The sequence below is a fragment of the Alligator mississippiensis genome, chromosome 10, assembly GCF_030867095.1.
Source record: "Alligator mississippiensis isolate rAllMis1 chromosome 10, rAllMis1, whole genome shotgun sequence".
Taxonomy (NCBI): domain Eukaryota; kingdom Metazoa; phylum Chordata; order Crocodylia; family Alligatoridae; genus Alligator; species Alligator mississippiensis.
The window spans coordinates 51317106-51332922 of NC_081833.1; positions in this window are offsets into that span (position 1 = coordinate 51317106).

Genomic DNA, 15817 nt, shown 5'->3' on the forward strand with positions numbered 1-15817 from the left:
GCCTGCACAGTTCCTGGAGTTGCACATAGTGGCAGGGAGTGGGGCCAGACTGGGCCAGTTCCATCATGCAGGGCTCTCAGCAGCTCACATGCAGCTCCCAGGACATGACCAGAGCCATGAACCACAGAAGCAAGGCCTGTGAGATGGAGCCAGCAGCCTGGTACTGCTCCCTGTCACCATGTGCAGCTCCCAGGACTTCACCAGGAAGCAGGAAACAGAGCTGAACCAGTCTAGCTCCATTGTTCAGGGCTCCCCACCACTTCTAGCAGAGTGGAAGTAGCTACATGTGTTGGCAAGGAGCTTGGAAGGCCACCGGCTCCATCACACAGGGCTTCCCCCCCAGTGGTGCGCAAGTCCTGGGAACTGCACGTGAGTTGCGATGGAACTGGGCAGATTTGGGTTCCACAGTCCCACCACCCCACTGGGCATAGGCGAGTGCCCCACTTCAAGCCCTGCACTCCTGCTGGCCCCACCCCATGCTCTGCGCTCCCACCCAGCTATAGCTTCCCCCTGCCCACCCTCACTTTGCCACCTGCTGCCTGAAGTGCTTCAGCAGTGACAAGAGAAGAAGTCACTGGAGGCTGGGGTCCCAACCAGTTCCCTGAGCGGCTGCAGTACTGGCAGCAGCAGCCCCACCCAAAAGCTGTGCACACTGACTGTGCTATACCAAAACTGAATATATTTAAATTCAAATCCATAAACTATCAGCTATATTAGCAAGACTGTATTGTATAATTGGATGTTATTTAACTTTGTGGTATCTCATGGATCACCGTCAAAATATATTAAGTATTTATGACCGCTAACATAAATTTTATTTGAAAATTTTTACAAATATTTATAAAGGAATTAAGACGTTTTTCTGCACTGTTGCCAACAGCAACATCTACTGTAAATTGTATGGGTGTTCCTCATACTAATAGCAAGCTGCAATAGGGTATCTGACCATGAACTTTGGCCTCTCTAAAGAAGGCATAGTAAGAAATGTGTGAGCACATTATGCTTGATTAGTCTCTCTCTCTTTTGCCTAGGTAGGGAGATAATTGAAAACACAATAGACTTTGAAAGTGGAAGGTTCTCAAATATGCTTTGCAAATGCATTCAGTTTTAAATCTATAACATGTTACCTATATCAACAGCAGGCATTGTCTTCACAATATTTATGCAATTCTTTTGCTAATGCAGTGCAAATAAGGTAAAGCAGCATCTGCAGCTATTGTGATCTTAATTTCAAAGGACTGAATCAAGTCTAAATCTTTCCATAAAATCTGTGAATTGAATAGAAACTTTTAACAGAAGAACTGGTTGGTCAGTTTCACATTCTCTATTTTATAGTGTTCAGTAAATGAAGCAGTAGAATTTTGGCTGTTAAATGATCTTACAGAAGAATCACCAGTACATCTTACCCTTAGGGGCAATGTTTGGGGGGCGGGGTGGGGATGAGGGGAGGTTACCCTAGTTTAACCATTTTAATACACAGCCGCTGGTACCAAGACTATTATTCTGGATGTTTTCTGGTCTGTTGAGTTCTAATGGAAGTAATCTCCAACAGATAGTGCTGCCCAGGGTTCCTGTAAAACAATCATCTGCAAACATATTTATTAACCTTTGTTATTTAGTTTTCTGCAAAGTGCAGGCCACCCTGCTGAACACATTACAGCATTTATTTACAATGCTGACTCCTATTAGATATCATTAGGTACACAATAATTATAATAATTATGTGCATTGCTTAGGCTACCCTGCTAAATAACAACCACTTTTATTCAGAAGTCATAATTGCTGCATCTAGACTTAAAATGAAATCTAATTAGATGTCAGTTTGCCCCCCTCACACATAATCTATTGCTATGAAACCTGTCCAGCCTGGATTAATTCAATTAACCTAAAAAACACTATGTATAGGGTCAGTCAGGTAAAACTTCTACAATGGCAAAGAAATTGTAAAAATAAATTTGATTGTGACAGTAACATTTTATGATTTCTTAGGCCTGTAACAAGAAAAAAATTGATGTAAACATAACACTTCCTTACTTATCAGGTCTATTTTGAGGATGAACTTATTGTTTGTGAAGTACTCTGACAATATTTCTGTGAGTTTTTTAAGTGCATAACAAGATAGCAAATTTAGTCTTAAATATAGCTATTCCATATTTCAGTCTTGGAGCGGTGGTTGAACCCAATCTTGAAGGTTAATGCTTACTAACTTCCTTTCTCACGTGCAAAATTTTGAAGGGAGTTTGCAAGATTTTAGAACAACGATTGAAGATGGATTTAGGAATCTTTCAATAAAATTGGGGTGGGGGGTCATGGAGGTGTTTTTTTTGTGGGGGGGGTTTGAACTGCATGATGATTCATTCACCAATCTAACTAGTTCTATTATTAGAAACAGAAGATAGTGCCAGAGCTTTTTGTTACATTGTCATCTAAACATAAACCATGTTTTACGTATGTCCACACACAAAGAGAATCTGAACCTCTTATGTAAGCCATTGTAGTAAGCCAAAGTCAGTCTAGGGTATGTCTATACTGCAAACTGATTGTAGTTAGAGTAGAAATGCTTACACTAGCTTTAAATGAACTTTCTTGGGTACCATAAGCTCTCCTCTTGCAAAGGTAGGAAGCTAAGCACAGGCTAATCCACCCAACTTCTTTTCACCTATGAGCAAAATATGACTGGAAGTAGTAACCAGCTTAATATAAAAGTGCCTATTTCAAAATTTCTTCTTGTAGTGTCACAAGTAGACTCTAGGGGTTTGGAAGAGAAGAACGATGGCCTAATGGTTTATGATAGGTCACACCAACTTCTGAGTGGCCAGCCCTCCCCCACACCTCCTACTGCTTGCAGCTTCTCTGGTCCACCCCTGCAAGGCTTTATGGACTTCCAGGATCCCACAAGCCTTGCCACCCCTAGGGAAAGGGCAGGAAATGGAAGCAAGAGGGGGCTGTGACAGGCCTAGCCCTGTGGGGGGCACTGAATGCCCCAGCAGCTGGCTAGCCTGCTGCTGTCTCTCTTTCTAGCTCCTCCAATACTCCATCCTCTATTTCGTCTGCCACACCTTGATGGAATCAATTAAGCTGGAAGTGTTGTGGCGGGGGGGGGGGGAGGGAGGAGGGAAGGGATGGGAGTTTCCTTTGGACCACTTCATACTTGTCCAGGGTAATGGACCAAATCTTTACGTCAGGCTTCATCCTATGGGCCTGCTGCCTATACCACCCAGAAATGAAAAAGGGAAAACTGCAACAAAACTTATTCCACGTTTTCTCCAAAAGTGTCTATATTTTCATAGCTCACAAAAACCTTTCTCTTAAAGGACTCCTGCCAGTTCTGCTACCTTTGTAGTCCTTACCAGTAACAGGGCGAGGGCTCCCTGTTACAGGGTGGAGCCTAGTGGCTCTAGCAACAGCTGAAGGAGCAATGGGGACAGGGAGCAGTTATGATTTGGGACCTGGAGAGCCACAAGACAACTTCTTGCAGGCCATATGTGGCTCTCAGGCCATGAGTTGATTTAAGGCCACAGAGTCCCTGTATGATGTACAAAAATGCAAATCTAAAAATGAAGAACTCTGGTTACTAAAGTGGGATTAAGGCTCCTAAATCTGGAATTAGGATCCTGAATACCCTCCATTCTATTGCTGCCTAACCCTGAATGTTCTTAAGCTCTATAGAAATGAATGTGTACATTTCCCAGAAGACTGAAATTTGTACTCGTTTACTTGAGCAGAAATACCTCAGTTTTGGCAGGGCTGATCAGCTTTGATGCCTACCTCCAATGTGAGAAACTAAACAAATGCACATTAGGCTGCCTTAATGTACAGTAATGAATGCACACAATTTTTAAGCGATGCTTAATGCACAGTAGCTTATTTTACTGCACATTAGCATAACCTTATTTTTTGTTATATAACATTTTAATGTGCAGTAAAATAGGCTACTGCACATTAAAGTACATGTGTAGATGCGCCCAGTGACATAGCTTCAATTGGAGGACTGGGAAGTGCTCTCTGCTAACCTAGTGGGATGTTCATGTCATGACCCAAAGGTATGATTTTGTGTGTGCTTCAGCACTAGAATTATCCCCGTGGGATTACAGCTTCATTGCACGGTGGAGTTTTGCTGCACAGAGAACCCGCGTGCAAAGGAGAGAGTTCCCACCACTTTGCAGCTGTCTTTGCAGGGTGCATTTTCTTTGCAGCACAGAAATGCACGGTGCAAAGAGTTCCCACTCTTCGAATGCAAATTCGTGCCCCGCAATTGGCTAGCTCTAAATTATTCCCACGTGGCGGCTAGCGATTGGCCTGCTAGCCGTATAAGAGGCTTGAGCAGTTTCCACCCAAGCCAAAGAGGACTCCACATCCATCTCGTGGGGACTCTGGGTACACGGCAGGGTAATAGAAACCCTGTGTGAGACTCAGAGGAGCTTGGCGGCCTGATCCACCACCTACCTCTTCCTGTCTTCATGCGGTAACCTCTCTTAAGACGTATCTACGAGTTTTCTGCTTTGTGGCGCACTTGTCCTGGACATCCGGAGTTCTGTTTGCGTGGAGCCTAGCAAACTCCACGTGATTGTTCGTGTTCTTTTTGTTTGTAACCGCAACTCAAGCAAGTTTTCAGCCTGCACAGCGACCATCCCGGTGTAAGTAAACAATCTTAAAATCTACCGTTACGCATCTATGCCTAATTCTAGCTCAGCGCCCGCCCTCTCCGACCCAGAATGCCCGGGCTGCCGGCCACAGCCCGCGTGCAGCGCGACCAGGGCTGCGGATTCGCACCCGGCCCGCACAGTTCAGAGCACTCTCCTGGTATGTGGGAAATGTGGGTTTAAAATCTTTCTGGAAGGAAGGGAGCTGAACCATGGTCCCCTACACTAAGAATTTTAACTAGTAAGCTGTTATATGAAAGAGGAGTAGACCCTGAATATTCCCTGATCTGCATTTTAGAAAGAAAGGAATTAGCCCTTCTTGGTTCTTAAAAGAAAAAGCATGGTTATCTACCTTCAGGATGGCATTCCAGGAAGTGAGTACTTTATGTACAGCAGCACCTCCCTGCAGTTCTGAATGATAGTTTCCCTGTTGTCTAGCAGTCATCTTCTCCGGGCTGATGTAAGTAAACTACCTGCTCAAGGTGGTAGCTGTTTTGGATCCCACCAAGGGACCTAAACCTTCCCGTGCACTTTATTATATGTAAACTAGGCACTTCTCTCAGGGTTTGGAATTCCCCATCTCCTTGTGCGCTCCTTACCTGCAGGTTAATAAATATTTCCTGTCAGATGCACCTTCCAAAACTATCAAGTAGGATTTAGAGCCTCATCTTTGGTATATCATTGAAACAATGACAACATTGGCCTTCTACGTACAATTTCTATGCTATATTTTATTCTGGTCAGTTGCCTCCTTCATCACTTTGAGATTCAAAGCATGCATGGCTATTTAATGTGCCAGCATATCCACAGGCACTTCGTTTATCTCAGTTGTACTGATTGAGATATATTCATCCAGGAAAAGATGGGTGGCAGGTATTGACAGGCACAAGATATTAGGGAGTATGCAAAAGTTAAACAGCTCCAGGACCTTTGCTGTATTTAACCAATGAATACAGAATGTGTTGAAAGATCAAGCCTCTTAGTAACTTTTTTATTAACAACAACATTAATCTTCAGATGGGACCCAATCCTGTGATTCTAATAAACAAAAAAGATTAAAATTGCTCCCTGACAATAAAATCAATCAAACTGGTATTGCTGACAGCTGAAATTGCTGAAATGGGAAGACCTTTATGATTGAAATTTTAAAATAAATAATATTTAAAATGTAATATTAATAATACAGTACTTTAGGAAGGCCTGAGTAGGCAAAAGGGTAGGAAGAGTCAATGTTAAAAAGGTTAAAAATTACATTACTGGCAACTGGCAACTTGGAAGTCAACCATCTTGCATGCTTAGCAATGAATGTTCCCACAGACAAGACACAAGATATTAGATGATGGCTGCCACAGATAACCAAGTCACACTAGAGAACAATACAAACAGATTCTGAAGTACCTCTATAATATGTAGTGGAAAAAAATATTGTTATGTCAAACTTCAATTGTGTCATGTGCTGGAAGTTTCATGTTGCCAATACTTAAACTTCCTTAACATTTTAAAAAATTATGCATGCCAATTTCCTAGCTCAAAAAGTGATACATCCAGCATGGGAATGTTATATTTTTGATATATAAAAGAGAATTGGTCATAAAACCAAAATAAGTGGTTGCTTAGGCACAAATGACCATGACTTGATCACATTTGCAGCCTGTATAGTGCAGTGCAGACAACAGAGCTCTCTCTAAACAAGATTTTGGAGACCAGAAACAATCTATCTATGAGAGTAAGAAGCTCTGTGTGGGCTGATTACTTGCACTAATGTGTCTAGCCTTCTTCTGGTACCCAAGCTAACTCATTCAGAGCTACCTCGGGTCCTGTGTGTGGTACAGGCATACCCTAACTCAGTATGCAAGCAAACTACATTTGGTTAATAATAACTTCACCTGTTCACATAACCCTCTGGCTTGCAAAAAAACTGGTTACAAGTTTTCAAGGTCAAGTTAATATTTTGATCTTTGACCTGTTTGCACCCAACGGCTTCTTTTCATCATTCCAGGTTTATGCTGTAATGGCAGGTGGAAGTGTGAAGCAGAATGAACCTCATGTAGCTTACATGGTTAAAATCAGAACTAGAGGCTGCTGATTCAGCTGAGACAGTGAGAAGCAGCAGTTTTAAGGGGAATCACAGTATTGAGCAATGTTATGCAGAAAGCTTAAAAAAACCCTGGAAGGTTAAAAACAAACATTTAAAAGTAAAATGCCTGAATCTTGTCTCGCTTTGTCCTGGTGTACATCAGGCTTCAAAAATAAAGTTTCATAATGCTGGTGTAAGAGAATCACAATTGTGTCCAGTTTCTTACTGGCAAAGTATCAGCAGTGCTGAAACAAATTGTGGAGCAGAAATGGGGCAGCTTCTTGGCTTCTACAATCAGTTTACCTTGTTTTTACAACAACTCAAGGCTGGTTTGTAATGCAAAGATCATGTGTTACTCTGTGTGAAAAAAAATGTTTGCCTAGTAAGAGTAAAGTCCAGAGCCGTTCTTCATAGATACAGATGAACCAGAGAGCAGTGTTGTTTGTCGTCAACCAGATTCTGGCAGTCTTATTTATGAGGGCATTCACAGACTACAGTGTTACTTGACATGAGCAAATGTATCAGAAATTGGAACTTTCTCAATAGCAGTACCTCTTCAAGTGTTGTGTTACTTTCCCTTGACAAATGTTGATAAGGACAGAAAATAAGAAACTGAATTTTGCATCCATTTAGATTTATTGGTTCTATATCGTATGATTCTATATCGGTTCTAAATCATATGGTTCATTGTTTCTGTATTGTATCAGTTATGAACAATGTACCATGGCAACAGGATAAATATCAAAATAATTTGGTATTCATAAAAAGGAAGGAGGAATCAAGCTATTTCAGGATTGCAAAATTTTATTATTGGAAAGATAACAATAAACATCTGATGAAGCTGAAAGTGTCTTGGAGAATACTTTCATGTTATACTTAGTTTTGGTTATATTGTATTATTTGTATAAAATGTTTTAATATTTAGTTTAAAGATGAGGAATATTTCTGAAATGCAAAAGATTTTAAGAATAGAGAAATACCCACCTTTTTCTGTAGTACACTCAATAAACTGCCACATTTTGTGTCCATTTGTCAATTTAATCAAGGTTGTATAATGCATTGGCTTATGGAGGGTGATAAATACTGTATGTATATATTTTATCAGCGAACATAGGACCTGATCTTGCCACTGGGAGTTGTGCCTTTGATTTTAATGATGATAGCATCAACCCATGCTAAACAAGAACACCAACACATATGCGTAACTTGTAGGCTGAGAAACTGTATTGCTCAAGGGCTGCATTAGATTATGTGAACTCATTTTAACATCTGCTTAAAAACTATTTAATACATATTTGTGTTCCTTTGTATTTATTGACACCAAACCTTTTTAGTTGATGCAGTGTGGACAGAATGAACGGAAATCCCTTGCAGAAGGGTATAACTTTCAAGTTTAATTTAGGTATGAATTAGATTGGGAATGTAAAGACTTGCAAAATGACCTTATTTTCCAATATTGATAAATTGTTGTATGCCAAAAACAAAAAATCCAAGGGAAACGGATAAGTCAAGCCTGTGGTTTAAAAAAACACAGAGTTAGGATAACAGCTATTGCAAAAATGCACAATGAAATATGTTGTACCAATTTAAATTTGAACAGGGAGGCAGACCTCCTTGTACAAGAAAGTGGATGATAGGGAGAATAATTGCAGAGAGTAATATCAGTAAAGCACATGGTCTGTTCAGATGCATTCATAAGATTACCTTGTTTATCTTGTAGAAATTATACTCATGAATTCACTCAATACATATTCTGATGATATAATTTACCAAGCTAAAGTACTGGCAAGTATGATAAATACCTCTGTTAGTTTTTTCTATTTCCTTTATATATGTATTAAAGGAACTATTTCAATCTCAGTTTGCAACTTGAAATTGGGGATGCATTTTGTTATAAAATAAAATGCTGTGTAACCTCATAAAGACCATGGCTAAAATTTCAAATTCAGGCATCTAACTATAGGAAACGGTGCCCATATTTTGGCACCTAATTAAGAGTGGCCTGATTTTCAGCTTTGTTGTCTGTGGGATCTACAGGGAGTAAGCACATCCTGAAATTCTCTCTACTTTGTCCTAGTTGCCTAACTATGTGTTTAAGTGCCTACTGTTAGGTACCAATCTTGACAGGCTTGGACTTTTATGTTTTTTTTTCTTCTGTAGGAATAAGAGATCCCATCACAAAGGGGCAAAAAGACACAGTGTTCCTGAGAGATGGCCATTTTCTGGAAACCAGTTATCTGCTGAAAATTCCAGCACTTGGGAATTGTGGTGCTTTTTCTCTTTTTAAGGTATATAACTGCCCAGTACCATTCTCTTTCTCAAGACTGTAACTTTTATTTGGGTGAAATATATGCACATTCTTTCCTTTCTAATATACACCAAGTATGTCAGGCCTGGAGATATTTTATCACAGTATTTACAAACTCACACTCTGTTAAGTGGACCATGCTGCCACATAGTGGAAGTCTGACACACTCTGTCTTCACCCACTATATTAAGTCACACAAATATACAGATGAAATAATGGGGTTTGTTCATTTTTGTAATAATTAACAGCACATTTACACTCCTAGTGTATCACTGTTGATGTTTACTCTTTGATCAAGTATGATGGATGCCTTGTGGTTGCAAATTCAGATTAGCATAATTTCATCACCAAGGGACCCATGAAAAGGTTCAATTATAGAGCAATCTCATTAATACCAGGCCTTGTTAAACTAATAGAAATAGACAACCCCAACAGCTCTGATATGTATACATGTGCCTGGAATATAATTAATGGAAAAGTACCCCATACCTGAAACAAGCTTGAAAGATATGAATGCATGACATACTGGAATGACTGAGCTAACAGATGTTACAGTATATTGCAGTACAAATGTTTTATTTACAAGGATTTAAAACAATTCAACCAAAAAGGAGGGCAAATTTTCTGCAACAATCTTCATGAAATGTTTATAATTTTTTACCAGTTTTATACTTTACCTAGTCTCAGATTTTGGTTGAAAATGTATGCCTTCCCTAGGACCCTATCCCAGCAGGAGTGGGCAAAGTTGGCCTGAGGAAGAAAAGCAATGCATCTCTGTTAGCTTTAGCATCTGCAAAATAAATACCCATGTATCTGTTTTCTAAACCTCAAAACTGAGATAAGCATTTCATGTTCTGTTATGTCATGTCTTCCTGTATACCTAAGTTATACCCCAGTGCACCTTGATACTGGTGGAATCACCAGACCTTTCCTTATTTGTAAAAGTTTCCTAGAAAAGAAACATGCTAATGTCAGTGTTTGATTCAGTACATACTTTTTCATAACATATAAGAAATGAGAACAGTGTTTCTGGTTGTTTGAGGAAAGGCCTGTGACTTGGGAATTCCTGTATTCTATCAAGGGCTTAACCTATACTTTCTATCTAAAGTCACAGGGAAGTTTCTCAAACAATTTGCCTCAATTTCCTATTTTTACAATGGAACAATAGTGGAGCTGAGTAGGAAGTCTTTTGTTGTTTTTTTTTCTTGCAGGGAGGTTAATCCCATAGAAATTTCTGATCTTTCCAAAGTGTTCCCTTTCTGCATCTAGATAAGTCAGAGACCTTTAGAAGCTTTTCTTGAAAAAGTATTTATATTTCCATAGGATCCAGATAAACCCCAAGGTTCAAATCTCTGGACCAAATAACAGTTTTGAATCTTGATCTTCTATTACTTAGTAAGCACCTTAACCGCTAGGCTATTGGTTATTCCAAGATGGCACTCTCCCTCCAGGAATTCCATTTTGACTTAGGAAATCTTTCCCAATTAAATTAGAGTCAAATCTGGCTCTTTACACAGAAAGTTCTCTCCCTATGTGGCTCTCATGCTAACTGTATGAAAGAAAAGGTGCTTCCCAAGCACCATTCTTTTCATCTCATGGAGTCTATAGGTGTGGGGATCCTCACTGGGGATGTAGGTGTCCCTCTCCAGTGAGGTTACCCCTCTCCAAGGAGGGAGGTCTTGTCAAAGATTTCTTCCCCTGATCTCCATGTGTTAGGGAGACTATGATTATCCTTACCTTATTTCTACCCCATGTGCTACAAAAATGACCAGAATTAAACAAAAGAAAGGCCTAATATATTACTAAAGTATTTTTTTATGGTGGAAGGTTATCCACTATAAGCCAAGATAGGGCTATCCAACTGCTATGCACCCCAGGGGGGAGGGAGAGTGAGGGTCGGGGAGCTGCAGATTGAATAGATCCCACACAGGAGCAGTCAGGGAAGTGGCAGTCATGCAGGAGCCTTGCAGGCCAGATGCAGCCCAGAGGCTCTCAATTGGACATCCCTGAGCAAAGGCATGAATGTGTAGGTATGTATTCTAGGTGTACCAATAGAGGTTCCATGATGACATTCTTTGATTAAATTTGTTGTTTGGGAAGAAGTTTAATTTAAACTATAAAAAGCCACTCTCATACTGGAATATACCAGTGTCCTTACAGGAGCATATGGATACTTGTATCTTGCAGACAATATCTAAGTTGCATCTTTTGTGTCATGAGAATATCACCTCTCAGCAGCAGAAAAACTTCTGCATCCTTTGCATGTTCCTTCTCTGTACTTCTCCTATTCAAATATCCTAAATGTAGCTATGTCCAAAGCCAAAAGACAACATAAAAGGCAGTGCAGACTATTGGTCCGAATGCATGGTTGAGAGTTGGACCTATTGGCTAAGTACAGACAGTAGAAAAGCCTAAGGCTGAATCAGTTCAGTCTTTGCAAGTTAGTCTAAGCTGTGGAGATAGAATCAATTTGCAAGTGAACAGACATTCACTTTTGATTCAGGAAGTGCAGGCACATGCCTTCAGTGGCTTAAACCAGAAGCCAAGGAGTGCTAAAGCATGCCTCCCAGCCTGCCAGCTCCAAGGCTTTTCCCCCCTCCCTGCCTGAGTGGAGGGAGCATGGCCAAGCCCCAGACCAGAGCTAGCTTGAGGGCCTGCCTGAGCGGTGGCAGGAGGGGGAAGTGCTTGCCAGGCTGAGGAGGGGGTGGGTGGGGGAAAAGGTAGTGGCGTTGAATTCATAAAAGCTTGAACAAAAACAGTCCTTTCTCTGAAGTGAGCATGTATTGAACAGAAGGGTACAACCCTGCCGAGTCTTGTCAGCTGTGATCATGGGCTACAAATCCCTGAGGCACCTGGAAGCAGAAAGAGGAACTAATAACCCTGCAGAATCTTGCTTGTCTGGATCTGGAATGAAAATCCCAGAGACCTCAGGGGCAGCAGGAAGAGGAAGTGAACACACAGCCTATGCTGGGGGACTCTGATTTAACTTGAACCAGAAAGGGCTCTGGGACAGAAGTTTCATAAACTGATTTTACCTTAATCAGTTAGGTCTGATATTACATTCAGCCCAGTTTATCTTAAACCAGTTTCAGCCATTTTGAAACTAATTTATGTGCACTGAGCTTCTGTTCTGTTACAGGTTTAAACCAGTTTCTGATTACTTAAACTGGTTTATGTGTAACTTCTGTCCCTAGCCATTGAGTTCTGCCACTTATTTCCTACTTGGCCTTGGGCATTTTATCCTTCTTCAGTTTCCTTATCTTATACTGGTGTTGTGAGAATTAAGGTCCTTCTGCTGAACACGCTGATCATGGAACACAGTACCTAAAACTTGGGGTAAACTTGAAAACTGGGAGCACCCAGGAGCAGCAGGTAAATTTCAGAATAAATTGACTTGGTAAAGCTAAGGCATTACTGTGTACTTTATAGCAGACCTACACCTGACTACAGTTACTCAAACTAGTAATGGATGGGTCTGATCAGTGGGATTATTGAAGTCAATGACTTTGCTGACATAAATGAGCTTTGGATCAGGACACAGGCCTGGTGTGTAGTATTGGAGGATTAGGTCCCAAATGAGTTGGTAAAAAGCACTGAACATATGTAACTGCTATAGAAGTGGCACGCTTCAGTGTGCTTTAGAAATAAGTATTGTAAGCACGGACAACATCCGAAGCGAGAACTTTTTGGCAATTGTAACTAGCTTCTGTAAAATGGGTCATGTTCAGAATACAATACCTCTCTAACAATTCATTGTTGAATCTTGCAGTTACTTCCTAGGCCTAATTTTTGTTTAGATTTTTTTTTTTATCTGTTATGCATATGCTCTGATTCCATCATATGATCTTATTAAATCTACAATGCCGCATTTTTTATCACTTCTACAATTTATTTTTCTGCAATTTTAAGCAAAATAACACAATTCCAAAAATACTTGAAAGCTGATGAATGACTCATACTGTAGATCATTAAGCATTATAAAATATTCAGTGACTCATAGTCCCAGCATAAACTACAGTCCAAAAAAGACTCTATTGTTCACAAAATAGAGGTAAAAATTCAGAGACTTCTAAATCAGGTATTAGGAGTTATTCCTGCTTTTGCTGTTGTCACTTTGCAGATTTTCAGTTAATCCCTTTGTGGATTTTTAAAACAGTGTAATGGAACCTAATAATTTTATAATAAGGGAAATTCTATTTGCTAGATTAATTTCAATTTGTAAATGTTGATTAGTTTCATGCACGGGTGTAATGATCTGGAGTGGAGGAAAATACGACACTGGAAATGGTTTTCAAAGCATGAGGCAGCTGCGTTACGTAGCTCTGCTACTTAGAATTACAGAAGCAGCCAAGCTCACTTTCTGAATGATTCAGCTTTTAGGTGTTGAGCAAGAAATGCTTTTAGTCATTTGGGTGAACTGATCCCAGAACATTTAAGGCCACATACTTCCCTCAATCTCTGAGCAGAACTCCTCATTGGAACTATTTCTTTTTTGCATGCATGCAAATAGGCACAAGTCTTTTGCATAAAATTTCATGAAATAAAATGTTGTGAAAGCTAGTTCTCCACAGCTCTTACCATATTAATCAAATTCATCTCCTGACCCCTCTGTAAGGGCAAGGTACTTGTCTTCCAAACAAAAAGTGAAAGTGGAGTCCTGTAGTCATTGCAGATCGTGCGATGCTTTTCATGAAGTGTCAGGCCAGATCCTAATTCTGAAATGGATGATCTCATCCAGCTGACCCAACTCTCTCCTAGAAATTTCACTTTGTTATAATACTATCATGTAACATTGTATAAGCTCCTAAACAATTGATGTCACACCCTAGAGATGGCTGCATTTCTGTGTGATTTGTATATATCAATTAAGTTTGTAGAACTCTGTCTGTGTGCACCCATGGCATAAAAGATACCCCTGTGACCAATGGCTCATTATTATTTTTCCACTGAATTAGCAATGCATTTCAGCACAGATAAGTGAAAAATAATGTTGAGATGGTGCTTACCCTCACTCATTTTCCTCCTTTTCCAGTCGGCCACGAAAAGCAGTCGTGGGATATAAAATCGTCCTGGTCTGCTTCTTAATTAACCATCCTGGTCACCTTTCCTTAATTAAAGTACTGCACAAATGTCATCTCTTTGCCACACTATTTTGCTTCTACTGTCTGAAATTCAGTCTTTCACTTTTTTAAAGATTGTAGGGAGTCTTTCATTTTGGGCATCAGAAATATTTGATTATTGATTTAATTTGAAAGTTTGTATTTAGCACTAGCAGTGATCCTTTTCAAGAACCAGATTCCCAGCTGGTGTAAATTGGCTAAGATCCATTGATTTCTATGCAGCTTCAGTGATTTATATGAGCTAAAGGTCTGGACCCTATCATTTTTCCTGCAGTCCAAAGGCTAGTGACTGCTAGGAGAGCATGTAACAGCTTTCTGAGTAGAAACTATCCTGGAAACCTGCTGAATGAGAGCTAGGATTACACAGGGAATTCATTTAGTGGACTTGCTAAGCTTGTTTCACATCTAAAACCAAGACTGCACTAGGGATTGTGCAAAGATCCTGCTTTAATGTTTCAGTATAGGGAAAGACATGCATGCGCACGTACACACACACACACACACACATTTGAACCAGATTTTTTCTCCTTTATACTATTTTTACACCAGTGTGATTCTGTTGATGTGACCAGATTTACTTTTCACTTATCCTGGTGCTCATGAAAGGAGAATCGAGCCTCTTGCTCTTGACAGTGGTAAATTTAGTTTTAAGCATGATGATCTTTTAAAGTGTGACCATCCGTACTTGCGACTTTGATGGATAATGTCCTGTTTAATAGAGTGGGGTCACACCACTTACTAAGTGGTCTGACAATTAAAGTGGGGTGAGTGTTGAGTACATGCAGGTTGGGCTGAGTTTTCAACACTAAAAAAATAGTTCAGGGTAAAGGAACTGACTGTTTGTCCAAACTTAGAAATACCTTTGAAGAAGAACAGGTAATACGCAAGTTCGATTCAGATGCCTTTTGACATCAAGCAGGATTTGGCAATTTAATCTGTAGAATGGCTTTCTGTTTCAGTGTATTTTTTTTTAGCAGTTAATGCTAAATATGAGGATAAGTATCATCAGATACAATAAGAATTCAGTGCTGTATAATAACACCTTATCTTATTAGAATGTCAGTCTAATATTGTGTATGCATTTTGAATGTGTAGATTTTTTTTTAAATCAGACATCAGCAGTCCTGTGCAGATGACTTTTAAATGAATCTGTGAACATTGATACATTCCCTGCCAAGGTGCAATATCATTGATCACAACTGGGGCTCATTGTTATTAAGGCTTCAACAACATTTGTATTAACAAGTCACCTTTGTATCGTAAAAAGGCAGAGGGTTGATAGGCATTAAAAAAACAGCTGCATCATAGCAAGCAGCTAAGAGCACAATGGGTGTCAATAGGAGGTAAAACTACTCCTGCTGAGACAAGTGAAGAAGAAAAATGAATTGGGAGGATTTGTTCCAGAAGCCCTGTTTAATTGTTTATTCCCTCCTAATTCCATCCTATTCATTTAAGGGCCATGACTTGTGTCACTTAAAAAAAATATCAAAGCTTGAGCTTTCTAGGTTTTTCCTCACTGTAAATGAATAGCATTTTGGGAGGGGAGAGGGATGGGGTGGTACTTCTTCCTGATTAGTTACAAGGCATTTACTTTAGATAAGTGCTGTTTGAGTGTATGACCTCATAAGTGACTCCAACCAACGCCATTCTGCTTCAGAGAGGAGATTAG